This window comes from Athene noctua, chromosome 2 (genome assembly GCF_965140245.1).
Source record: "Athene noctua chromosome 2, bAthNoc1.hap1.1, whole genome shotgun sequence".
Lineage (NCBI taxonomy): Eukaryota > Metazoa > Chordata > Aves > Strigiformes > Strigidae > Athene > Athene noctua.
Window position 1 is genome coordinate 163,648 of NC_134038.1, and position 25,843 is coordinate 189,490.

General features: G+C 61.2%; 2 long non-coding RNA genes across 5 annotated transcripts; both read right to left on the minus strand.

Moving 5' to 3' along the window:
- Nucleotides 1–6,142: 6,142 nt before the first annotated feature.
- LOC141956728 (uncharacterized) lies at nucleotides 6,143–8,945 on the minus strand. 3 transcript variants are annotated; one of them, XR_012632996.1, is made up of 4 exons: nucleotides 8,833–8,945; nucleotides 8,246–8,362; nucleotides 7,749–7,928; nucleotides 6,143–6,336 (listed from the first exon to the last, which is right to left on the minus strand). It is a non-coding gene; the product is annotated as an uncharacterized LOC141956728 (long non-coding RNA). The 3 variants fall into 3 exon arrangements; XR_012632997.1 differs by having other exon boundaries at nucleotides 7,749–7,899; nucleotides 8,833–8,941; XR_012632995.1 differs by having other exon boundaries at nucleotides 7,749–7,896; nucleotides 8,833–8,937.
- Nucleotides 8,946–24,247: 15,302 nt separating this feature from the next.
- LOC141956729 (uncharacterized) lies at nucleotides 24,248–25,485 on the minus strand. Of its 2 annotated transcripts, none has more exons than XR_012632999.1 (3): nucleotides 25,318–25,485; nucleotides 24,710–24,826; nucleotides 24,248–24,361 (listed from the first exon to the last, which is right to left on the minus strand). It is a non-coding gene; the product is annotated as an uncharacterized LOC141956729 (long non-coding RNA). The 2 variants fall into 2 exon arrangements; XR_012632998.1 differs by having other exon boundaries at nucleotides 24,254–24,393.
- Between the last annotated feature and the right edge of the window lie 358 nt (nucleotides 25,486–25,843).

The following is a 25,843-nucleotide window of genomic DNA, read 5'->3' on the forward strand; positions in this document are numbered from 1 at the left end:
CCTGCAGTGGAAGGCAGCTGCTGCCCACATACCCTTGATTTTCTTCTTTCCCTTTCTCAGGCCTCTCCAGCTTCAGCTGTGACAGCTCCTGTCCACAGCCAGAAAACGTCCCAGGGGCCTGTCCCTTCTCACCTCTCTGCTGCGAGGAGCACAAGGGCAGGCAGAGAACCCCACACAGTTCTGAAGTGGGTCCGGTCAACAGCATCCCCAGGGAAGGAACAGGCAAGCGAGGCCCTGCAGCAGGTGGAGGAAGCAAGCAGCCGATTCAACGTGAATGATAGAGCAAGCTTCAGCTTTATTGAAAAAAATCACCCCTTACATAAGCACTCTACAATAATCATGCACACTACTCACAAATCTATTGGATACGTGTAAAAGGCTACATTATAATATCCCAGCCCCTTGTGGCATTTCAGATATGTCCCAACATCTTCCCTCTTCTGGCCTGCCTTTTTCCCAAGGTTGTTCACCATCACACTCAAGGCCACGGTGTACCTCAGTTTCTCTCTTTGTTAACATAACAGTCCGTTGTAAGCATAACTGTACCCTGGGTTGTTTCCTTTGTTTACCTCAGATGGCTGCAATCAGCTCCTGCAGAGACCCACGGCCTTGCTCTCTGCAAGCTGTTCTCCAACAATTCCCCCTTTTTCTTTTTGTGCAGGCTGCACAAGCATAAATTTACTAGTATTTCTCATTATACAACTATATGCTATTTTAATAATTACTACAATCAATAATACTATTCCTAATCACCGCAATAAACTGTTAAAGGTACCCTATCAAGCACAAAGCATCCCATACTACCCACATGCAAGGGATATGACTAAATACTACAAAATAAACAGTAAGGAAAGTACGGTACTAACATTCAGATCCACAATTGCTAGGGAACCCTGGATACAGCGAGAATTTAGAGTGCTCTTCCTCACAAACTGGAAACCCTACGTGATGCGTCCATCCGTAGGTGAGGCATCCAAAGTCGCTGCAAGCAGGTCCAGCCTCTAAATCAACAGGCCAAAATAACCGGCAACTTCCTTTGAGCGGAAACATCTGATTTCATTCTCCTGTTGGGTTCCACCTGGAGCCTGGCCAGTACTCCAGGGGGAAACCCAAGGGAGTTTCTAAATAAGGTTAAACACTTGAGCTCTTAATTCTTAATATTACTAAACAAAGAAAGTGGAATACGTACATTCTTACAGCATCTTATCCTTATTAATAACTATATTTTATCTAAAGTACATCTTGCACAAGTGACTAGTAAGCCTATATATTTAATTAAGGAGTTGCAGTTACTGTTAGCATTTTCTCTTAAAAGAATTGGCAACTGTAGTGTAGTTTGTCCTGTTGCAGTAGCAAACATTACTCAGACCTTCTGCTTAAAACATCAGTCGAAGAGACCGCAGACTGTCGGCACAGGGGCACTCACAGCACCCACAGCTGGATCCTGAGTGCTGGCTGCCTCTCACGCCTCAGCTGTGGTCGCACACACCTTGTCGGTGACCATTGGAGAATGAGACCTGTGGAGACACAAGCATAACCTCTTCCCCAGGTTATTAAAAAAAAAATTGTCTTTCCCAGTTACTACTTTCTAAGTCTTTGTTAACACTTGAGCTTTGCTGTGGACTTCTTGTCGATCTGGTATCTGTGATGAAAGACGACACAATACTGGTGACACCTGTAACACAGGGGAGATGTTTAAAAGGTTTGAAGAGATGGAGTCTTTCTGGTATTCAGGGCAAGTTGCAGTGATGTTTTTAGCTGGATGCCTTGATAAAGAAAACCGATTTTGTGTTGTTCTGGCATTCTGGTGGAAAAAATGCATGCGTTTTACAGCAGAGCAAACGGTTGACCTGGAGCCAAGATCTCTCCCCCCTTTTGCTTTTGCAAACGCACTTTCAAGGTCTGGTGCGCTCTTTCTACCATGGTTTGCCCTGTGGGGGAATGAAGTATGCTTGCGATGGTTGTTAGCTATATGGTGAAGATCTTGTTTTGCTTTCTCTGTAAGTACTTTGGGTGATGTCAGTGAAGGATCTTTTCGTAAAATATCAAACAAGCTATGCAGATCAACATCAGTTAGGCCCACAACGGCTGTAAGCAATTCATGGTTCCTAACAGTTTCAGTAAATCTTTTAAAGTCTTAATAACAGTTTTAAGTTGTTGCAGGACAATACACACAGGTGATTCGGTTTACAAGGTTAGTGTCAGGGTGGGTTTCAGGGTGGGTTGTGCTACAGTGGTGATTAAGACAGATTTGATCCAATCCGAGTTTCTCACTGAGTCATACAGTTATGACCCCAAAATGCAATAGGGGTTTTCCAATATAAATGGATGAATATTTGCTACCCAGTTTTCTGGGCCTCTTACATGAATGAGATCCTTGCTTTAAATTGTTACAGCATGACACCAACCCTGAAAAGCATTTGAGTTACCAGAGCTAACAGCCAATCTGCTCACAGATATTATGGTTACATCTGCACTAGTATCTAAAATGCCTGTTAGCCCAACAGATTTTTCAGTTTTAGCGAGAGTACATTTTACCAGCAGTTAACCTTGTGTTACTGTTTTAGTCCAAAAATATTTAAGGGGTATCTGCTGATCTAAATCCTGAGTCATTGCGGCTTCTTGGTATACTGTTAGGGGGAGCCACAGCAAAAGAAGCAAGCTGAACAATTTTTGACCCTTTTGTTACAGAACACAGGGGTACAGACCATAATTTTTATTTTCTCTTCATAATCAGCATCTACAACCCCTGGTAAAACAAACAACCCCTGTGAGGTTGCAGATGATTTTTTAACAATATTTCCATTAGGCAGATGGTTCAGAGGTGCACTCTCCCCGCAGAGTATGCACCTACAGCAATCAACACAGAATGACTGCCTCCTGCTAGAGGAGGTATTTCACCTGTGACACTGAGAGCACTGAGCCCAAACCAACCGCAGCACCGATGCCCCAGCGGGCGGGCACTAGGACCCTGCAGTTCCTCGCCGGCCGCTTCCCTGGCCAGAGAACTCCGCGGCTGCAGCGGCCGCGGCACACTCACACACACTCACACACTCACAAAACTACACAGAGGAGCTCCTGACACTCATCACTCACAACGTAAAATGACAAATATTACCAATACGAGGACTCCGTTAAGCACATCTAAAGCCTGCGCTGCATAACCCTGCCAGACGGGGGGGCGGTGTGCCGAGCGCGCAGTGCCGGCTCAGCTGCAGGTGGCCGCTCCGCGGCGGGGGGGCTCGGGGAGGCCCCGGGCCGCCGCCGCCAGCTCCAAATGTTAAGCTACACGCTCGGTTTTCCAGGTAGAGTGCTGTGCCGGCGTGAATGACGGGTTTTTTTCTTAAAAGTGTTAGCCAATTTTTATGGGGCCAATCGATATCCCTGAGCCGTCGCCTCCAGTACAGCTGTTGTAATCTGAGTTTTTGCAGCCCGTTCTCATTAATGCTTTTCTCTAAATCTTTAAAAAACAGAAAAAAGCCGTTTTTCCCAACGTGGCTGATGAGCCGGCTCATAGCTTACAGGAGTAAGAATTTTTCTTGCCGTGTCCATCGTCCTCAGTTAAGGGAGGACACAAGCCAGACAGTTCAGATTCTTTTTCAGGATTTACAGCATCAGGGTCTAAAAGATTATCACACCATTCTGATTCTTTAAGCAATAAATTTGGCTCTTTAAAGTGTCCCCTAGCCTTGCCCAGACCAATCAGCAGAGCTAAGTCTTTTATCGGACTTACTCCCCGCTTTTCTAAAAAGCAAAAAGTTTTAGGACTACCTCTCGTTGAAAATATTCCTGCCTGGGCGAAAATTCCTTAAATTCCTTAAAATGCTGGATCGTGTACCTTGACGATCTTCTTCCACATCCGATCAAGTAGCCAATGACCAGGTTCCTTAATTCCTTGGCCTTTCCTGGGTAAGTCCCCTATTGCAGCCTTTCCGGGGTAGCCCTTCTCGGAGTGAACACCTGCACCTGGCGCTGAGGAGGTGGCAGCGTTGCCTTCCTACTCCGAGTCCATCCCGCCGCTTCCTCGGTTCCGTTAGGTGAAAAAGCAGAGTTCGGGTAACCCTGTTCGGTGCGCCACTTGTGGCGGTTGGAGGAAGCAAGCGGCCGATTCAACGTGAATGATAGAGCAAGCTTCAGCTTTACTGAAAAAAATCACCCCTTACATTAAGCACTCTACAATAATCATGCATACTACTCACAAATCTATTGGATACATGTAAAAGGCTACATTATAATATCCCAGCCACTTGCGACATTTCAGATATGTCCCAACATCTTCCCTCTTCTGGCCTGCCTTTTTTCCCAAGGTTGTTCACCATCACACTCAAGGCCATGGTGTACCTCAGTTTCTCTCTTTGTTAACATAACAGTCCGTTGTAAGCATAACTGTACCCTGGGTTGTTTCCTTTGTTTACCTCAGATGGCTGCAATCAGCTCCTGCAGAGACCCATGGCCTTGCTCTGCAAGCCATTCTCCAACACGGCCCTGGTGAGGCCTCTGGGAGGTGAAGCGACTGCCGTTATTACCGTAGATCGCCCCTGGCCGGAGCCCCCCTTCCACAGGGGCTCCTGCGGAGGCGCCAAGGGCCGGCTTGCCGCCATCCCCGCGGGGCTCGGGGGTGACCTGGGGCTACGGGACGGGATTCAGGGTGAGGTGCGAGACCTGGGGCCAGGACACGGTGCGGGCGAGGCCAGTGCCAGCTCAAGGGGAGCTCTGGCAAGCTGGGGAGGCACCCAGCACCAACCCCCGGGGGACACCCATCTTATTCCCCTCTGCCTTTGTCCCAGCTCTCGGGTAACTCCCTGGGGCTCCCCCGGCCCGGATCACCTCCAGGAGAGCCGAGGCCTGACACAGCAGGTGGTGTGAAGCTTCCTGCCCCACCGCTGCCGTGTGGCCAGCGGGCAGGAGGGGCCCCCACACCTGCCAAAGGGGCGGGCCGGCCTCACCGGCGGCCTCGGCCCTCGCCCACCCCCAGGAATCACGCCCAGCAAGCCTCACGCTGCGGCAGCAGGAAGGCGGCTCTGGCGGTGCCGCACACCTGTGCGGGGCCGGCGCTGCAGTCCTGCCCTTCGCGCACCGAGCGCCCGCCGGCAGCGTGACGTGGGGCGGCGGCAGCATTTCCTTACCAGGAGGGGGCACCGAGCGTGGCCGCACCCCCCCACGGGCATCGGAGCATCGCACCGACGTTGCTGGCGGGCGGCAGCGTGGGGCACGGGGCCACCTCTGTGTCGCCCACCGACAGCACCGTGTGGCGTTTGCCAGGCAGCGGCGGTGAGCGCGGGCGAGCGCCACCCCCCGCGCGAGCGGCGGCCGAGCGGCACGTCACTGCGCACACGCTCTCGAGGAACGGGCACGACGCTTGGTGGGGAGCAGCTGGAAGCCCCCGGGAATCCACGTGAAAGCGGCAACAAAACTATCCCTCGTGCTGCGCCACAGGGGCCGCGGCGGTAGCGAGGACTGCGCCGCGCTACGGGCGCCCACGAGCGGTGCGGCTGCCTGGCAGCCGAGTCTGCAGAACCTACAGCTCCTGGCACGCGCTGGCCAACGCGGCACGGCCGCCTGCACGCCAAGCGCTGTAAGACCCCGCATCCCAGCGTGACCCAGGGAACCAACGCGGCTGGCCAGAAACCCCACACGCCAGGACCACAGCTCCCGCTGGGTTGCGAGAGGCAGTTTTCTCTGCTTTCTGACCCTGCAGCAGCACCGTTGCTCACCCCTCCGAACCCCCACCAATGCACCCAGAAGCCTCACCACCGGCTCGGGGCAGCCCCTGCCACCACCTCCAACACTGCCACCCTGCAGGCACCGCCATCCTCCCCAGGAGCTGCCAGCTGATGGCACGGCTCCACTCACCTTCTCCCTCGGTGCAGCCAGGGCCCAGCAATGCTCAGCGACTGCTCTGCTCCTCCCTTGGTTGACACCGACCCCTCCGACGGCTGCCTTGCTCTTAACAGCAGCACCCGCCCCTCCACCCGGAGCAAGCCCTTTACAGGGAGGGGCCGCTGCCATCAGCCTCACTGCCCACACCTGGGGCCCCTCCAGCCCCAGCCCACAGCTGGAGGCCATCACCCACCCCCACAGAGCATCATCACCCCTCCCAGCCCCTCACCTGGGGCAAAGGAAGCACAAAAGGCAGCCGGCAGCCAGCAAGTGTTTATTCAGTCACACACAGAACAAGTCCCAGAAGGGAGTGAGTCTGCTCCGGGGCTCAGGGCCCCTAATGCTGCCCCTGCCCCTGGCACACCTTGGCGCTTGTTCCCGGAGCCACGCTCCTCAGTCCAGCCGGGAACAGTCAGTCGGTTCCTGGAGCAACAAGCTGCAGGGCAGAGCTGGAAACTGCCAAACATGAGGAGAAAGATGCAGGACACAAGAAGACAGAAGAAAGGTGGCAGCTAGCTGACTAGTACAGGGGTAGAGAGAAAACAAGAGATGAGCGATGGGGCGGTGAGAGGATGGGGACAGGGAACCCAGCGTGGATATGCAGAAAAAAAAGCAGCAGGGAGAGAAGAAAACAGGCAGCAGAAAGAAGGAGGAGGAGCAGGACAGAAACCAACAAAGAAGGACGAGGAGCAGCATAGAGATGCAGAAAAAAAAAAGCTGGGATGGGTGGCACAACAGACATGGAGGGGAAAAAAAAAAAAGGGGGGGAGCAGGGAGCTAGACCAAGCAAGATGGAAGAAAGACCAAAAAGCTCCAGAGAACAGGGCACAGAGGGAGGAAAAAGCAACAGCGATGGGGAGTCAGGACAGCAAACCATGGGAAGGAACACAAAACAAATCACATCGCTACATGTGACAGGGCAGAGAAGGAAGAATTAGGAAACAGGGACAGAGACACAGAAAAAAAGAGACCTGGAGCCAAAAACTAATCCTGATGCATACAGAAAGAAGGGGGGTGGGGGTGGGGGGGTGTATTCTAAAACAGGGGAAACAGAGACAGAGAGATGGAGAAAAGACAAAAGCAACAGACTACAAGGCATCGAGAGAGGAATTACTGAATAGTAACAGAGCGCCAGCCAGAAACAGGCCACAAAGCAGCAAAGATCACAGGGGGTACGGGGCACAGAGGAAGGAATTCGCAAACCCGGCACAAGGAGCCAGACAGAGAGAGAGCGAGGCAAAAATTAAATGGTGAAAAGAGACAGACCGCAGGGCAGAGGGAGGAATTGATAAACAGGGACAGGGCACCCGACAGAGCATGATGGAGAACAGGGAAAAAAAAAATAGCAGCAAGCTACAGGGAAGAGGGAGGAATTAAAGAACAGTGACTGGAAGACAGACAGCGACACATGGAGAGAGAGAAGACAAAAGAGCGATGGGCAACAAGATGGATAGGGAGGAAATGAAAAACAGCAGAAGGGAGTCAGCCAGAGAGAAAGACACCGAGGAAAAAGGCCAGACAGGCTATGAGGGACGGAGGTAGGAATGAAAAACGGGGGACAGGGAGCAGGAAAGAGAGAGATGGAGATCGCAGGGAATAGCAGCGGGTGCAGGAAGAAGAAAGGGGCATCAATAGGAACAGGGAGCTGGACAGAGAGGGATGGAGAAAGGCAACAAGAGCGGCAGGGTACAGGGCAGAGAAAGGGAAGACCTACAAGATGGGGACAGGGAGATGCTCCAAGCAAGACGGAAGATACAGGTGAGCAAAAAAAGTTGAGCAGCACCAGAAAGAGAGGAGTCTAGGAGAAAGACAGGGAGGGACCAGGCCACACAAGAGGGATGAGAGGGGCCCAAGAGCTCGGGACTTACTGCAGTTCTCCGCGCTGCCAGGAGAATTTGACAGGTCAGACTCCTCCTTCTGTTTGCCTTCTCCCTTCCTCTTCTACAGCTCCAGGTGCCTGGCTGTCCTCCACTTATGAGAAGATGTAGGTGTCTCACAGCTCTTACGAGATGAGGCCTGCTAGACACAGAACCTCATTCAATCACACGCTACGTGCAGGAGTAGGACAGAGGAAAGAGAGAGAAACCGAGAAGTGAGGAGCAGAACGGAAGGATCGAGAGAGAAATGGACTGAGGAGTGATGCAAAAGGTACAGAACAAGCAGTCAGAAGTGCAGACAGAAAAAGAAAAGGGAGCAGCAAGACAAGAGAGAGAAAGTGAGAGAGGAAGGGGGAGCAAGGCAGAAGAAAAGAAAGAAAAGATATAGAGAAGAAGAAAAAAAAAAATCACAGCATGGGAAAGAGAAGGGCGGGAAGGGACTGGGACATACAAGGGGGGCGACAGGGCCCCGAGGGCCCGGGCCTCACCGCGGCTCTCGCTCCCGGCACTGCCGGGAGAACTGGACAGGTCAGATGCTTCTTTCTCCTTCCTTCCTCCTGCCCCTCCTCTTCTTCTGAAACTCCACTCGCCCGGCTGACCTCCCCCTAAAAGAATACGCGGGTGTCTCTCGGCTCTTACAAGACGTGGCTTCCGACACACGCAGCCTCGCTCGCTCGCTCGCTCGCTCCGCGGCCGTTCCGCGCCTGGGTCCGGCCCGCTGCGGACTGTGCAGAGGGCTCCTCGCTCACCCGGAGAGGCAGGCGCTCTCCTCCTGCAGGGCGAGGCGGCTGCTGCCCACATGCCCTTGACGTTCTCCTTCCTTCCCTTTCTCCGGCCCCTCCAGCTCCAGCCGCGGCGGCTCCCGCCCCGCTGCCCACGGCCGGGAAGGCTCGGCTCCGCCCGTCCCTTCTGGCCCCCGAGCCGTGAGAAGCGCCAGCCCGAGCTGGGCGCAGCCGGCGGCATCCCCGGGGCAGGAACGGACACGCGCGGCCCCAGCGCGGCCTCGGGAGGGGGCACGGAGGCGGCAGGGACCCTTATTGCCGCGGACCGGCCCGGCCGCAGCCCCAACACTCACCTCCGCCGCGCACGCGCACTCCCGGGAGACGCCGCGGCCGCGCATGCGCACCCCCGGGCCGGGGGGCACACCGCGTCTCCGGGAGCCGCGGGCAGCCCGCGGGAAACCGCCACAAAACCGCGTCTCGGGCCGCGCCGGTACCGAGGGCTGTGCCGTGCCGCGCGCGCCCGCCAGCGCCGCGGCTGCGGGGAACCGAGAGCGCAGAAACTGCAGCTCCCGGCGTGCCCCGGGGAGCCAACATGGCCGACCGGAAGCCCCCTGCACGTGACTACGGCTCCCGCCGCGCCGCCCGCGCACCCGGAAGCCCGGCCGAGCGCAGCCCCGCGCGGCTCCGGGCAGCGCCGCCGCCGCCCGGCCCCGACGCGGAGCGGCCTCCGCCCCCGGTCCCGCCGCACCTTTCCCCGCAGCCGCCCGGCCGCGCGGCCCCGCTCCTGCCTCGGCTCGCACCGGCTCCTCCTCCAGCACCGGCCCCGGACAGGGAGGGGGCGCTGCCTGCAGCCTCCCTGCCCGCCCCTGCGGCTCCTCCGGCCCGGCCCACGCTCCCCCCCCCCCGGTAACTATAGCGACCAGCACCGTTAATAAACGCCGGAGATGCCCGTCGCTCCTCCGAGCTCGCGCTCTATGGGCCGCCGGTCCTCCGGTCGCGGGGCCGCCGCCGCGCACGCGCACTCCGGGGGCCGCCCGGCGCAGCCGCACGCCGCAGGTCGCCTCTCCCCGCCGGGGGAACCTTCCCCGGCCAGCGGGAGCAGCCGCTGGGCGAGACCGCTCCGGTGCGCGGGCCGACGGGACCGACGCTGCCAAATCTTATAACCCCCCGGAGAGGGAGGAGCTCCGGCACGGCCGCAGCGCAGGGCAGCGCAGTCTCGCCTTGTGACCCAGAACTCAGCGGGGTGACCGAAGTGTCGGTCAGAGCAGCCTCAGGGCTCTTCGGACGGGTGGAAGGGGGAGGAAAGCCTGTGACAACGCGACACGGGAGCGCAGAGTTGTTTTAAGGACGAAACAGCGTAACTTCGGTCCCTGGGAGACCAGTACAGTAACTATTAAAAGCACACGTATTGTTAGATATTTTTCCTAAACTCACATTTATCCAATTTAGTTTTTCAAATCCTGGTGATAGCAGAAATAGTTTTTTAAAAAAACCCAGATAAATCCAGGAACATTTCTGCCCGCGTTCAGCCGCTCTTCTGGAGCGTACGCTAGGAGCTGGAGAACCCGAGCAAGCTGTCTGATCATATTTACGGCAGCTCTGGCCCCGACAGCTCCCCCGTCCGTCCCCTTGCCAGGAACTAGCGCCGCGGCGGCTACAGCTCAGCCCAAAGCCAAACCGACACCGACCTCGGCTCTGGAAAGCGCCACCTCATCTCCCCCCGTTTTGCTGATTAGGGATATCAATTCAACTCAGACACCGGAGTGAAAGGAGCAGGCGTATTTTATTAGAAATAACTAAATAACAGAAGAATATGGAAAACACGCAGTCAGGAAAGACGGAATAGTGCACTCACACAGACAGGAAAATACAGGGTAACGCATCAAATCCTGACTGCCTGAGAGAGAGGGAACAGCGATTAAAAAAGATCCCTCAGCACCTGCACCCGTTGCCATCACCCAGACCCGCAGGCAGCCCCGGTTACAGCGAGGGTTTGCAGAGCCTTTCCCGGCAAGTGGGAAACCCTACGCGGTGCGTCCACCCGTAGGTGAGGCCTCCAAAGTCGCTGTGAGCGGGTCCACCCTTCTATACCCCAAAATCGGCAAGCCAGAAGAGCTGGCACCTTGGTTTGGAGCGGAAATATCTGGTTTCAATCTCACATTAGATTCCCCCGGAGCCTGGCCAGGGCTCAGGGGAGAAGCTAAGGGAGCTCCTCTGCTTACCCAGGCAGACTAGGTGCAAGGGCTCACGTCAGGCCACAGGGCCAGACTACGGTCTCCACGACCCGGTTATTTTATCCCCACACAAAGAAAGATAAATGTACATTCAAGAGAGCTACGTCTTCCACACCTGTTTCACTAACGATGACATACTGAGTGAGCAGCTTCGGCTCAGGGCCTGTTGTTCAGGCTTCGATACTTCCACTTTTTACATCGGAATAGGTGGTTGGTTATCACTTAGTAAAATACCTGTTAGCACAATGGTTAACTTACAAAATACACAGGACTCGTCTACAGGTCAACTCTGGCTTGGCCCTATTGTCCAAGCCTTAGCGCTTCACCCCGAGAGTCCCCTTGCAAGCAGCCAGGACCAACACACGCCGCAAACATTCCAGCGGCTGCCAAAGGTTAAAATCCCACGCGCAGCGCCACGTGGCAGGCAGCGGTTAAAGCCGAGTTGGGCAGAAAAGGAGCTAAATGGGGAACACGCAGTTGGAGAAAGCATCTGACTGAGCACCCCCGGCACTGAACAGATGGGGAAAGGGTGGGCACAAACGCCCTTTTGGGGCAGGGAAGAGGAACGTGCTCCTCCAGAGGCTGAGATCCAGCCGCTTCCTTCCCCGTACAGGTGCGGAAAGAGAAGCACTCAGAGCAGGGGAATCCACCTCCAAAACCCTGCTCCCGACTGCTCTTCCCCCGGCATCCCACGCAGCCTCAAAGGGCGCTGCGGGTGGCTGCAGAGCCCTCCCGCTCCCCACGGCTGGTGCAGCCACATCCAAGCACAGAAAGGAGTTTTGAGAAAACTTCAGGAAGTTGGGTCATCGTCAGGTGGAATGGGAGCAGGTTCTAAAACTGGAGAACTACCAAGAGCCGAGTACTTGCTCACGAGGCAAAGAAAACATCCCCAAAGGGGCAGGGACGCTGGAGGCGACCACAGCCCAGGTGACAGGGAGATCCCCTGCCCAGGAGGGCTTTCTCTCGCCTCTTTGCCGGACCGCTGCCGCTACTCCTCCCGCTCGCTCTTGCCTCGCAGGTCCTTCTGCACGCGGTGGATGTCTCTCCCTTCTTCTCCACGACCAACTGCTGCAAGAGCAGGAGAATGCCATCAGGTCTGAGAGCGACGACGGTCCTGGGTGAGAGCTGGCCACAGCACCACCTGAACACCGGCCGCCCTCACACAGCCCTATACCCCCGCCCCCCCGAAAAAACCTCACAGATCGGCTTTTCTTACCCAATCGGTGCTCCGGTGCTGCCGCACGTGGAGTCGCGGCGGGCGCTGGAGCTGGGCTCGGAATCGGGCACTCTGGGCAAACGGAGCTGGGCATGCAGAGCGGCGGCCACCGAGGCTGCGCCCCTGCTTACAGGGGGCTCGAGCCGCTGCCGGGACTGCAAAGTGCCCGGGACTGCAGGGCACGGGCCAGGCCCCGACTTACAGGGCGTGCCCGGGACTGCAGGGCACGGGCCAGGCCCCGACTTACAGGGCAGCCCCGGTCCCAAAGGCCCACGAGGCCCCTCCTCTCCGCTACAGGGGCGCCCTGACCCGCACCCCGCTAACAGGGCCGCCACCCCACACAAGGCGCCAGCCAAGCACTATCGAGAGTGCTGGGCGCTGTCTGCCCTGAAGGCAGGTGAATCGGCAGCAGCGGCCCTTTCCCAAGAGGTTCTGGGGGCTGGGGAAGCAGAACTTCCCGAGGGGGGTTCCTCATCGCTTGGGAGAAGCTGCCGCGTCACTGCGGAGCAGCTGGTTGCAAGGGGCTGGCGGCTGAGGCCCACCAAGTGCTACCTGTCCCCCTAAATCTCCCCCTGCCCTGCCGTACCCCTGTCCCCTCTCCCTCTATGCTTTAAGCCCCCAGGCCGCCGGGCACCACCAGGTGAGAAAATGGGGTCTGAGGCGGCTCAGGCCGGGGCAGGGGGCAGGAGGGAGGAGGGAGGGCCGGGGGCCAGAGCACGCTGAGGGAAGGTCCCTCAGGCGGCCGGCTTCCCCGTCGTCCAGGCAGAGGAGCTGGCGCCCGACCGCGCCGTCCTTCCAGGCACCAGCTCCCGGAGAAGGAAGAAGGAACAGGCATCCGTGGCCTGCGGAAGAAACTACGAGGCGAGGGCAAGCGAGAGGAGGAGCGGCACGCTGAAACCGGGGAAAGAGAAAGGGGCTGCGGGCAAAGGGCCCTCCCTGTCACCACGGCTGCTGTGGGACAAGAGCATCCTGGGCAACTCTGGGAGGGTCTCGAGGACTCTGGGGCAGGTACTTGGCTCAGGGCCGTTCCCTGCGTTTCTAGAGGCTACCGCGGTTCTCGGTGAAGGGGACACAACTGCCGAGCCTTTGCCCTCGAAGGCCGGGGGCCGCAGACGCCCGCTCGCTACCCGCTCCTCCTGCCGAGGGCGGGGGACGGGCACAACCCTGCTTACAGGGCCGTCGGGTCAGAGGGCTCCACGGCTCGTGGCACTCGCCCCGAGTACGGGGCCGGCACGCTGGCAGGTCGCCAGCAGGACAGGCAGCCACCCAGGCCCAGGGAGCGGGCGGGTCACGCGGCTTGGCTCTGTCCTTGGAAAGGAGGGGCCAGCCGGGACTCGCCCTCCGCTCGCGGGCTCAGCGGGGACCGACCCCCTGTTGCTGCACAGAGCCCCTCTTTCCCTCCCGGGAAGTTTAAGCTAAGTACGCTGCAGCGATTTCAACAGGGGCCTAAACAAGAAGCTCCTTCACTCGCTCACTCGCACCGACGCGGACACAGGCAGGCACACGGACACGGACAGGGGGAAAGAAAACTTCCCAGGAGAGAGAGCGAGCTCTGTGCAGCCAATGTCTGGGGAGCCGTCCCCTCCCGCGAGCAAGAGAGCAGAGCCTCGGACCTGTCCCCCCGGACGCACGGAGCCCAGAGGGACTCAACGTGCCACGGGCCTTCGCGGGGGACTAAGGGACAAGTGCCGCGACGCGCCCCGACTCCAGGGGGTCACGTTGGCCAGGCCGCCAGCAGGCAGAAGGCCGCCAGGGCCGGGGAAACAGCCCTCCCCTGCCTACAGGGCGGGCTTGGGGGCCAGAGAGCCCCATTTGCCCCTCGGTGCGGGGACGGTGCCGCTCTCTCCTTACAGGCTCGCCCCTCTCTCCGGGCAGCCAAACCGTCGGGGCAAGGGGGCAAAAGGCCAGAGACCCGAGCCCTGCTTACAGGGAGGTCACCCGGCGCAGCGCCGGCCAGGACACCAAAGGTGCCGGCAACGGTGCCGTGGGGAGGCCCCTTTGCCCTGAGCTCCCGCCTCTCCCCCCAGCCCTCTCTTCAGCCCGCCGCTCCTCCTCTCCCTCGCTCTGGCCTCGCAGCTCCTTCACGATGCCTTGTCTTGCTTCTCGAAGAGCTGATGCTCGGAAGGAAGGCGCAGCCAGGCGCCAGCTCCCCCACCCGGAGGACAGAGCAGAGGCCCCGGCCCCGCTGCCAGGCCCCCCCCCGCGCCCAAGTTACAGGCCGGCCGGCCTGGCTGCGGCTCACCACCACGGCGCGCTTTAGGAGCTCCGCTTCCCGCCCCGGCCGCAGAGACGGCGCTGCTCACCCCCCTTAGAGGGTTGCCACCTGCCCGGCAGCCTGACCACGGGGTGACGTGGCAAAAGGCCGGCAAAAACCCAAAGACCCGAGCCCTGCTTACAGGGGGGTCACCCGGCACAAAGCCGGCCAGGGCACCGAAGGTCCTGGCGACACGCTGGTGCGACCACAGCCCCGGTGACGGGGAGGTCCCTTTGCCCAGAGCGCCCTTCTCCTGCCTCCTCTTGCTGCCCAGACTTCCTCCGCTCTTGGCCTGCAGCGGTACAGGACGGAGACCTCCACGCCGCTCCGCCGCCTGCTGCAAGGGCAGGAGGATGCCGTCAGGTCCGAGAGCGATGCTGGTCCCCGGCGAGAGCTGGCCACAGCACCACCCGAACCCCGGCCGCCCTCCCACCACCCACCCCGCGAAAAAACCTCGCAGATCGGCTTTCCTCACCCAGTCGGTGCTCCAGTGCTTCGTGCAGGGACCGTGACGGGCTCTCATCTGCAATGGGCTCCTGGCAGCGTCCGGCGGCTCCTGGCAGCGTCCGTCAGGGCCTGGACCCTCCTCAGCCCCTGAGGTGATGGCGGTCCCTCATCATGCAGCTCCAGTCCCCCCCCACGCGCCCTGACGCAGGTCTGCTGCCCCTCCTAGGCGACGGCACTGGCCCCCCACCCTGCAGCAGCTTTGATCCCCCGCCAAGGTGGCTCCAATCCCTCGGCCCCGAGTCGATCCATTTCTTGCTGAGGCAGCGCCGACTTGCGCTCCCCTTTCCCTCAGGCGGCCGCTCCGCCCCTCACAGTGGCGCTTTGCCCAGAGCGCGCTTCTCTTTCTTCCGCTTGCTGCCCAGACTTCCTTCGCTGCTCCTCCTGCTAACCCTTGCCTTGCACGGCCTTCCGCATGCGGTGGATGTCTCTCCCTTCTCCACCACCAAGTGCTGCAAGAGCAGGAGGGTGCCGTCAGGCCTGAGAGGGACGACGGTCCCCGGCGAGAGCCTGACACGGCACCACCCGAACCCTGGCCGCCCTCCCACACCACTATTCCTCTATACCCCCCCCCCAAAAAAAACCCTCACAGATCGGCTTTTCTTACCCAATCGGTGCTCCGGTGCTGCCACACGTGGAGTCGCGGCGGGTGCTGGAGCTGGGCTCGGAATCGGGCACTCTGGGCAAATGGAGCTGGGCATGCAAAACGGCGGCCACCGAGGCTGCGCCCCTGCTTACAGGGGGCTCGAGCCGCTGCCGGGACTGCAAAGTGCCCGGGACTGCAGGGCACGGGCCAGGCCCCGACTTACAGGGCAGCCCCGGTCCCAAAGGCCCACGAGGCCCCTCCTCTCCGCTACAGGGGCGCCCTGACCCGCACCCCGCTAACAGGGCCGCCACCCCACACAAGGCGCCAGCCAAGCACTATCGAGAGTGCTGGGCGCTGTCTGCCCTGAAGGCAGGTGAATCGGCAGCAGCGGCCCTTTCCCAAGAGGTTCTGGGGGCTGGGGAAGCAGAACTTCCCGAGGGGGGTTCCTCATCGCTTGGGAGAAGCTGCCGCGTCACTGCGGAGCAGCTGGTTGCAAGGGGCTGGCGGCTGAGGCCCACCCGTGCTGCCTGTCCCCCTAAATCTCCCCCTGCCCTGCCGTACCCCTGTCCCCTCTCCCTCTATGCTTTAAGCCCCCAGGCCGCCGGGCACCACCAGGTGAGAAAATGGGGTCTGAGGCGGCTCAGGCCGGGGCAGGGGGCAGGAGGGAGGGCCGGGGGCCAGAGCACGCTGAGGGAAGGTCCCTCGGGCGGCCGGCTTCCCCGTCGTCCAGGCAGAGGAGCTGGCGCCCGACCGCGCCGTCCTTCCAGGCACCAGCTCCCGGAGAAGGAAGAAGGAAGAGGCATCCGTGGCCTGCGGAAGAAACTACGAGGCGAGGGCAAGCGAGAGGAGGAGCGGCACGCTGAAACCGGGGAAAGAGAAAGGGGCTGCGGGCAAAGGGCCCTCCCTGTCACCACGGCTGCTGTGGGACAAGAGCGTCCTGGGCGACTCTGGGAGGGTCTCGAGGACTCTGGGGCAGGTACTTGGCTCAGGGCCGTTCCCTGCGTTTCTAGAGGCTACCGCGGTTCTCGGTGAAGGGGACACAACTGCCGAGCCTTTGCCCTCGAAGGCCGGGGGCCGCAGACGCCCGCTCGCTACCCGCTCCTCCTGCCGAGGGCGGGGGACGGGCACAACCCTGCTTACAGGGCCGTCGGGTCAGATGGCTCCACGGCTCGTGGCACTCGCCCCGAGTACAGGGCCGGCACGCTGGCAGGTCGCCAGCAGGACAGGCAGCCACCCAGGCCCAGGGAGCGGGCGGGTCACGCGGCTTGGCTCTGTCCTTGGAAAGGAGGGGCCAGCCGGGACTCGCCCTCCGCTCGCGGGCTCAGCGGGGACCGACCCCCTGTTGCTGCACAGAGCCCCTCTTTCCCTCCCGGGAAGTTTAAGCTAAGTACGCTGCAGCGATTTCAACAGGGGCCTAAACAAGAAGCTCCTTCACTCGCTCACTCGCACCGACGCGGACACAGGCAGGCACACGGACACGGACAGGGGGAAAGAAAACTTCCCAGGAGAGAGAGCGAGCTCTGTGCAGCCAATGTCTGGGGAGCCGTCCCCTCCCGCGAGCAAGAGAGCAGAGCCTCGGACCTGTCCCCCCGGACGCACGGAGCCCAGAGGGACTCAACGTGCCACGGGCCTTCACGGGGGACCAAGGGACAAGTGCTGCGACGCGCCCCGACTCCAGGGGGTCACGTTGGCCAGGCCGCCAGCAGGCAGAAAGCCGCCAGGGCCGGGGAAACAGCACTCCCCTGCCTACAGGGCGGGCTTGGGGGCCAGAGAGCCCCATTTGCCCCTCGGTGCGGGGACGGTGCCGCTCTCTCCTTACAGGCTCGCCCCTCTCTCCGGGCAGCCAAACCGTCGGGGCAAGGGGGCAAAAGGCCAGAGACCCGAGCCCTGCTTACAGGGAGGTCACCCGGCGCAGCGCCGGCCAGGACACCAAAGGTGCCGGCAACGGTGCCGTGGGGAGGCCCCTTTGCCCTGAGCTCCCGCCTCTCCCCCCAGCCCTCTCTTCAGCCCGCCGCTCCTCCTCTCCCTCGCTCTGGCCTCGCAGCTCCTTCACGATGCCTTGTCTTGCTTCTCGAGGAGCTGGTGCTCAGAAGGAAGGCGCAGCCAGGCGCCAGCTCCCCCACCCGGAGGACAGAGCAGAGGCCCCGGCCCTGCTGCCAGGCCCCCCCCGCACCCAAGTTACAGGCCGGCCAGCCTGGCTGCGGCTCACCACCACGGCGCGCTTCAGGAGCTCCGCTTCCCGCCCCGGCCGCAGAGACGGCGCCGCTCACCCCCCTTGAAGGGTTGCCACCTGCCCGGCAGCCTGACCACGGGGTGACGTGGCAAAAGGCCGGCAAAAACCCAAAGACCCGAGCCCTGCTTACAGGGGGGTCACCCGGCACAAAGCCGGCCAGGGCACCGAAGGTCCTGGTGACACGCTGGTGCGACCACAGCCCCGGTGACAGGGAGGTCCCTTTGCCCAGAGCGCCCTTCTCCTGCCTCCTCTTGCTGCCCAGACTTCCTCCGCGCCTCGTCCCACTCCCTCTTGGCCTGCAGCGGTACAGGACGGAGACCTCCACGCCGCTACGCCGCCTGCTGCAAGGGCAGGAGGATGCCGTCAGGTCCGAGAGCGATGCTGGTCCCCGGCGAGAGCTGGCCACAGCACCACCCGAACCCCGGCCGCCCTCCCACCACCACCACCATCCCCCCTCCTTGCGAAAAAAACTCACAGATTGGCGTTCCTCACCCAGTACGTGCTCCAGCACTTCCTGCAGGGATGTCTACGACGGGCGCTTTTCTCCTCCGGGCTCCTGGCCGCGTTCAGCGAGGCTTGGACCCTCCACCGCCCCTGAGGCGATGGCCGTCCCTCCTCAGGCAGCTCCAGTCCCCTCTCACCGGCCCTGAGGAAGCTCCGCTCCCCCACCCCCCGCCGTTGACGACACTCCCCCCCCCAGGTGATGACACCACCCCACTTCCCCCCACCAGGCGACGACACTGCTCCCCCCCCACACACAGACACAGAGGCGACGACACTGCTCCCCCCCCCCCTCCCCCGCCGAGGCGACGACACTGCTCCCCCCCCCCCTCCCCCGCCGAGGCGACGACACTGCTACCCCCCCCCTCCCCCGCCGAGGCGACGACATTGCTCCCCCCCCCCTCCCCCGCCGAGGCGACGACACTGCTCCCCCCCCCCGCCGAGGCGACGACACCGACCCCCTCTCCAAGGCGGCTCCCGTCCCGTCCCCCCCCCCCCGTTCCCAAGTCGATCCGGTACTTCCCCAGGCAGGTTCGACTCCTGCTCGCCCCTTCCCCGGGCAGGTCCCCCTCAGGCGACCGCTCCGCCCCTCACAGCGGCGCTTTGTTCAGAGCGCCCTTCTCTTTCCTCTTGCTGCCCAGACTTCCTCCGCTGCTCCTCCCGCTCGCTCTTGCCTCGCAGGTCCTTCCACACGCAGTGGACATCTCTCCCTTCTCCGCCACCAGCTGCTGCAAGGGCAGGAGTGTGCCGTCAGGTCTGAGAAGGACGCCTGTCCCCGGCGAGAAGTGTCCACAGCACCACCCGAACCCCGGCCGCCCTCCAACCCCCCCTTCCCCCCCGAAAAAAACCTCACAGATCGGCGTTTCTCACCAGAGTCGATGCTCCAGCACTTCCTGCAGGGACGACTGCGCCGGGCACTCGTCTGCTCCAGGCACCTTGCCGCGCCTGGCGGGTCCAGGACTCTCCTGAGCCCCTCAGACAATGGCGCTCGCCCCCCCACAGGCGACTCGGGTCCACCCCCGCCCGCCCCGAGCCGAGCCGAGCCGATGAGGTACCCGCCGAGGCGGCGCCGATCGCCGAGCAGCCTTTTCCGGGGGCGCCGCTCCCGCTCCTCTCAGGCGGCCGCGCGGCGCCTCACTGCTGCGCGCGCCGTTCCCGCCCTTCGCCTCAGGCGGCCGCGCGGCGCCTCACTGCTGCGCGCGCCGTTCCCGCCCTTCGCCTCAGGCGAAAGCTCCGCCCCTCACGTCGGCGCGCGGCGTTCCCGCCCGCCGAAAGCGTCGGGGGCGTGCCGAAAGCGTCGGGGGCGTGCCGAAAGCGTCGGGGGCGTGCCGAAAGCGTCGGGGGCGTGCCGAAAGCGTCGGGGGCGTGCCGAAAGCGTCGGGGGCGTGCCGAAAGCGTCGGGGGCGTGCCGAAAGCGTCGGGGGCGTGCCGAAAGCGTCGGGGGCGTGCCGAAAGCGCCGGGGGCGTGCCGAAAGCGCCGGGGGCGTGCCGAAAGCGCCGGGGGCGTGCCGAAAGCGCCGGGGGCGTGCCGAAAGCCGAGATACAGGAGCAGGGGCGGCCTGAGCTCGGGCACAGCGTAGAGGCGGGATTACCAGGAGGGAGGGAAATGGGCAGGCAGGCACATGGAGCGGCAGACAGGCTCGCCGAGGATAACAATGCCTGGGAACTGGCCAGAGAAAGCTGTGGGCAAAAAGAGACCCCAAAGCCGATCTGAAACAAGAACTGAACAAGGAAAATAACAGCGCTAGGTTACAGGAGAGAAAGGGAGGATGAAACAAAGGAAGGAGAGAGAGCAGGACCAAGCATCTGGAAGAAAGAAAAAGGGAGAGCTAGAAGAAGACACAAGAGGGAGTGGGAGCAGGAACGAACGAGAGCAGAAGTACAGGGAAGAAAAAAACAACAAAAATCATAGCAGCATGGGATAGAGAGGGGGCCAGGGGACAGCCCAAAACGTCCAAGAGGGGCAACAGGGCCCGAGGGTCCGCGACTCACCGCAGCTGTCGCTCTCAGCGCTGCCAGGAAAAATTTGCCAATTCAGACCCTTCTTTCTCCTTCTCTCCTCCCTTCCTTTTCTGGAGGTGCAGTCGCTCAGCTGCCCTCCACCTCAAAGAACACGCGGGTGTCTCTCGGCTCTTACAAAACGCAGCTTCCTGCACGTGTGGCCTCGCTCGCACGCTGCGCGGCCGTACCGCGCTCTGGGTGACGCGCACGGACCCTGATCGCACGCTGGCGGTCCGGCCCGCTGCGGACTGTACAGAGGGCTCCTGCCTCGCCCAGAGAGGCAGGCTCTCTCTTCCTGCAGTGGAAGGCAGCTGCTGCCCACATGCCCTTGATTTTCTTCTTTCCCTTTCTCAGGCCTCTCCAGCTTCAGCTGTGACAGCTCCTGTCCACAGCCAGAAAACGTCCCAGGGGCCTGTCCCTTCTCACCTCTCTGCTGCGAGGAGCACAAGGGCAGGCAGAGAACCCCACACAGTTCTGAAGTGGGTCCGGTCAACAGCATCCCCAGGGAAGGAACAGGCAAGCACGGCCCTGCAGCAGGTGGAGGAAGCAAGCAGCCGATTCAACGTGAATGATAGAGCAAGCTTCAGCTTTATTGAAAAAAATCACCCCTTACATAAGCACTCTACAATAATCATGCACACTACTCACAAATCTATTGGATACGTGTAAAAGGCTACATTATAATATCCCAGCCCCTTGTGGCATTTCAGATATGTCCCAACATCTTCCCTCTTCTGGCCTGCCTTTTTTCCCAAGGTTGTTCACCATCACACTCAAGGCCACGGTGTACCTCAGTTTCTCTCTTTGTTAACATAACAGTCCGTTGTAAGCATAACTGTACCCTGGGTTGTTTCCTTTGTTTACCTCAGATGGCTGCAATCAGCTCCTGCAGAGACCCACGGCCTTGCTCTCTGCAAGCCATTCTCCAACACGGCCCCGGTGAGGCCTCTGGGAGAAGGTGAAGCGACTGCCGTTATTACCGTAGATCGCCCCTGGCCGGAGCCCCCCTTCCACAGGGGCTCCTGCGGAGGCGCCAAGGGCCGGCTTGCCGCCATCCCCGCGGGGCTCGGGGGTGACCCGGGGCTACGGGACGGGCTTCAGGGTAGAGGTGCGAGACCTGGGGCCAGGACACGGTGCGGGCGAGGCCAGTGCCAGCTCAAGGGGAGCTCTGGCAAGCTGGGGAGGCACCCGGCACCAACCCCCGGGGGACACCCATCTTCTTCCCCTCTGCCTTTGTCCCAGCTCTCGGGTAACTCCCTGGGGCTCCCCCGGCCCGGATCACCTCCAGCAGAGCGGAGGCCTGACACAGCAGGCGGTGTGAAGCTTCCTGCCCCACCGCTGCCGTGTGGCCAGCGGGCAGGAGGGGCCCCCACACCTGCCAAAGGGGCGGGCCGGCCTCACCGGCGGCCTCGGCCCTCGCCCACCCCCAGGAATCACGCCCAGCAAGCCTCACGCTGCGGCAGCAGGAAGGCGGCTCTGGCGGCGCCGCACACCTGTGCGGGGCCGGCGCTGCAGTCCTGCCCTTCGCGCACCGAGCGCCCGCCGGCAGTGTGACGTGGGGCGGCGGCGGCATTTCCTTACCAGGAGGGGGCACCGAGCGTGGCCGCACCCCCCCACGGGCATCGGAGCATCGCACTGACGTTGCTGGCGGGCGGCAGCGTGGGGCACGGGGGCACCTCTGTGTCGCCCACCGACAGCACCGTGTGGCGTTTGCCAGGCAGCGGCGGTGAGCGCGGGCGAGCGCCACCCCCCGCGCGAGCGGCGGCCGAGCGGCACGTCACTGCGCACACGCTCTCGAGGAACGGGCACGACGCTTGGTGGGGAGCAGCTGGAAGCCCCCGGGAATCCACGTGAAAGCGGCAACAAAACTATCCCTCGTGCTGCGCCACAGGGGCCGCGGCGGTAGCGAGGACTGCGCCGCGCTACGGGCGCCCACGAGCGGTGCGGCTGCCTGGCAGCCGAGTCTGCAGAACCTACAGCTCCTGGCACGCGCTGGCCAATGCGGCACGGCCGCCTGCACGCCAAGCGCTGTAAGACCCCGCATCCCAGCGTGACCCAGGGAACCAACGCGGCTGGCCAGAAACCCCACACGCCAGGAGCACAGCTCCCGCTGGGTTGCGAGAGGCAGTTTTCTCTGCTTTCTGACCCTGCAGCAACACCGTTGCTCACCCCTCCGAACCCCCACCAGTGCACCCAGAAGCCTCACCACCGGCTCGGGGCAGCCCCTGCCACCACCTCCAACACTGCCACCCTGCAGGCACCGCCATCCTCCCCAGGAGCTGCCACCTGATTGCACGGCTCCACTCACCTTCTCCCTCGGTGCAGCCAGGGCCCAGCAATGCTCAGCGACTGCTCTGCTCCTCCCTTGGTTGACACCGACCCCTCCGACGGCTGCCTTGCTCTTAACAGCAGCACCCGCCCCTCCACCCGGAGCAAGCCCTTTACAGGGAGGGGCCGCTGCCATCAGCCTCACTGCCCACACCTGGGGCCCCTCCAGCCCCAGCCCACAGCTGGAGGCCATCACCCACCCCCACAGAGCATCATCACCCCTCCCAGCCCCTCACCTGGGGCAAAGGAAGCACAAAAGGCAGCCGGCAGCCAGCAAGTGTTTATTCAGTCACACACAGAACAAGTCCCAGAAGGGAGTGAGTCTGCTCCGGGGCTCAGGGCCCCTAATGCTGCCCCTGCCCCTGGCACACCTTGGCGCTTGTTCCCGGAGCCACGCTCCTCAGTCCAGCCGGGAACAGTCAGTCGGTTCCTGGAGCAACAAGCTGCAGGGCAGAGCTGGAAACTGCCAAACATGAGGAGAAAGATGCAGGACACAAGAAGACAGAAGAAAGGTGGCAGCTAGCTGACTAGTACAGGGGTAGAGAGAAAACAAGAGATGAGCAATGGGGCGGTGAGAGGATGGGGACAGGGAACCCAACGTGGATATGCAGAAAAAAAAGCAGCAGGGAGAGAAGAAAACAGGCAGCAGAAAGAAGGAGGAGGAGCAGGACAGAAACCAACAAAGAAGGACGAGGAGCAGCATAGAGATGCAGAAAAAAAAAAAGCTGGGATGGGTGGCACAACAGACATGGAGGGGAAAAAAAAAAAAAGGGGGGGAGCAGGGAGCTAGACCAAGCAAGATGGAAGAAAGACCAAAAAGCTCCAGAGAACAGGGCACAGAGGGAGGAAAAAGCAACAGCGATGTGGAGTCAGGACAGCAAACTATGGGAAGGAACACAAAACAAATCACATCGCTACATGTGACAGGGCAGAGAAGGAAGAATTAGGAAACAGGGACAGAGACACAGAAAAAAAGAGACCTGGAGCCAAAAACTAATCCTGATGCATACAGAAAGAAGGGGGGTGGGGGTGGGGGGGTGTATTCTAAAACAGGGGAAACAGAGACACAGAGATGGAGAAAAGACAAAAGCAACAGACTACAAGGCATCGAGAGAGGAATTACTGAATAGTAACAGAGCGCCAGCCAGAAACAGGCCACAAAGCAGCAAAGATCACAGGGGGTACGGGGCACAGAGGAAGGAATTCGCAAACCCGGCACAAGGAGCCAGACAGAGAGAGAGCGAGGCAAAAATTAAATGGTGAAAAGAGACAGACCGCAGGGCAGAGGGAGGAATTGATAAACAGGGACAGGGCACCCGACAGAGCATGATGGAGAACAGGGAAAAAAAAAATAGCAGCAAGCTACAGGGAAGAGGGAGGAATTAAAGAACAGTGACTGGAAGACAGACAGCGACACATGGAGAGAGAGAAGACAAAAGAGCGATGGGCAACAAGATGGATAGGGAGGAAACGAAAAACAGCAGAAGGGAGTCAGCCAGAGAGAAAGACACCGAGGAAAAAGGCCAGACAGGCTATGAGGGACGGAGGTAGGAATGAAAAACGGGGGACAGGGAGCAGGAAAGAGAGAGATGGAGATCGCAGGGAATAGCAGCGGGTGCAGGAAGAAGAAAGGGGCATCAATAGGAACAGGGAGCTGGACAGAGAGGGATGGAGAAAGGCAACAAGAGCGGCAGGGTACAGGGCAGAGAAAGGGAAGACCTACAAGATGGGGACAGGGAGATGCTCCAAGCAAGACGGAAGATACAGGTGAGCAAAAAAAGTTGAGCAGCACCAGAAAGAGAGGAGTCTAGGAGAAAGACAGGGAGGGACCAGGCCACACAAGAGGGATGAGAGGGGCCCAAGAGCTCGGGACTTAATGCAGTTCTCCGCGCTGCCGTGAGAATTTGACAGGTCAGACTCCTCCTTCTGTTTGCCTTCTCCCTTCCTCTTCTACAGCTCCAGGTGCCTGGCTGTCCTCCACTTATGAGAAGATGTAGGTGTCTCACAGCTCTTACGAGATGAGGCCTGCTAGACACAGAACCTCATTCAATCACACGCTACGTGCAGGAGTAGGACAGAGGAAAGAGAGAGAAACCGAGAAGTGAGGAGCAGAACGGAAGGATCGAGAGAGAAATGGACTGAGGAGTGATGCAAAAGGTACAGAACAAGCAGTCAGAAGTGCAGACAGAAAAAGAAAAGGGAGCAGCAAGACAAGAGAGAGAAAGTGAGAGAGGAAGGGGGAGCAAGGCAGAAGAAAAGAAAGAAAAGATATAGAGAAGAAGAAAAAAAAAATCACAGCATGGGAAAGAGAAGGGCGGGAAGGGACTGGGACATACAAGGGGGGCGACAGGGCCCCGAGGGCCCGGGACTCACCGCGGCTCTCGCTCCCGGCACTGCCGGGAGAACTGGACAGGTCAGATGCTTCTTTCTCCTTCCTTCCTCCTGCCCCTCCTCTTCTTCTGAAACTCCACTCGCCCGGCTGACCTCCCCCTAAAAGAATACGCGGGTGTCTCTCGGCTCTTACAAGACGTGGCTTCCGACACACGCAGCCTCGCTCGCTCGCTCGCTCCGCGGCCGTTCCGCGCCTGGGTCCGGCCCGCTGCGGACTGTGCAGAGGGCTCCTCGCTCACCCGGAGAGGCAGGCGCTCTCCTCCTGCAGGGCGAGGCGGCTGCTGCCCACATGCCCTTGACGTTCTCCTTCCTTCCCTTTCTCCGGCCCCTCCAGCTCCAGCCGCGGCGGCTCCCGCCCCGCTGCCCACGGCCGGGAAGGCTCGGCTCCGCCCGTCCCTTCTGGCCCCCGAGCCGTGAGGAGCGCCAGGCCGGGCAGAGACACCCCACGCCAGCCCGAGCTGGGCGCAGCCGGCGGCATCCCCGGGGCAGGAACGGACACGCGCGGCCCCAGCGCGGCCTCGGGAGGGGGCACGGAGGCGGCAGGGACCCTTATTGCCGCGGACCGGCCCGGCCGCAGCCCCAACACTCACCTCCGCCGCGCACGCGCACTCCCGGGAGACGCCGCGGCCGCGCACGCGCACCCCCGGGCCGGGGGGCACACCGCGTCTCGGGGAGCCGCGGGCAGCCCGCGGGAAACCGCCACAAAACCGCGTCTCGGGCCGCGCCGGTACCGAGGGCTGTGCCGTGCCGCGCGCGCCCGCCAGCGCCGCGGCTGCGGGGAACCGAGAGCGCAGAAACTGCAGCTCCCGGCGTGCCCCGGGGAGCCAACATGGCCGACCGGAAGCCCCCTGCACGTGACTACGGCTCCCGCCGCGCCGCCCGCGCACCCGGAAGCCCGGCCGAGCGCAGCCCCGCGCGGCTCCGGGCAGCGCCGCCGCCGCCCGGCCCCGACGCGGAGCGGCCTCCGCCCCCGGTCCCGCCGCACCTTTCCCCGCAGCCGCCCGGCCGCGCGGCCCCGCTCCTGCCTCGGCTCGCACCGGCTCCTCCTCCAGCACCGGCCCCGGACAGGGAGGGGGCGCTGCCTGCAGCCTCCCTGCCCGCCCCTGCGGCTCCTCC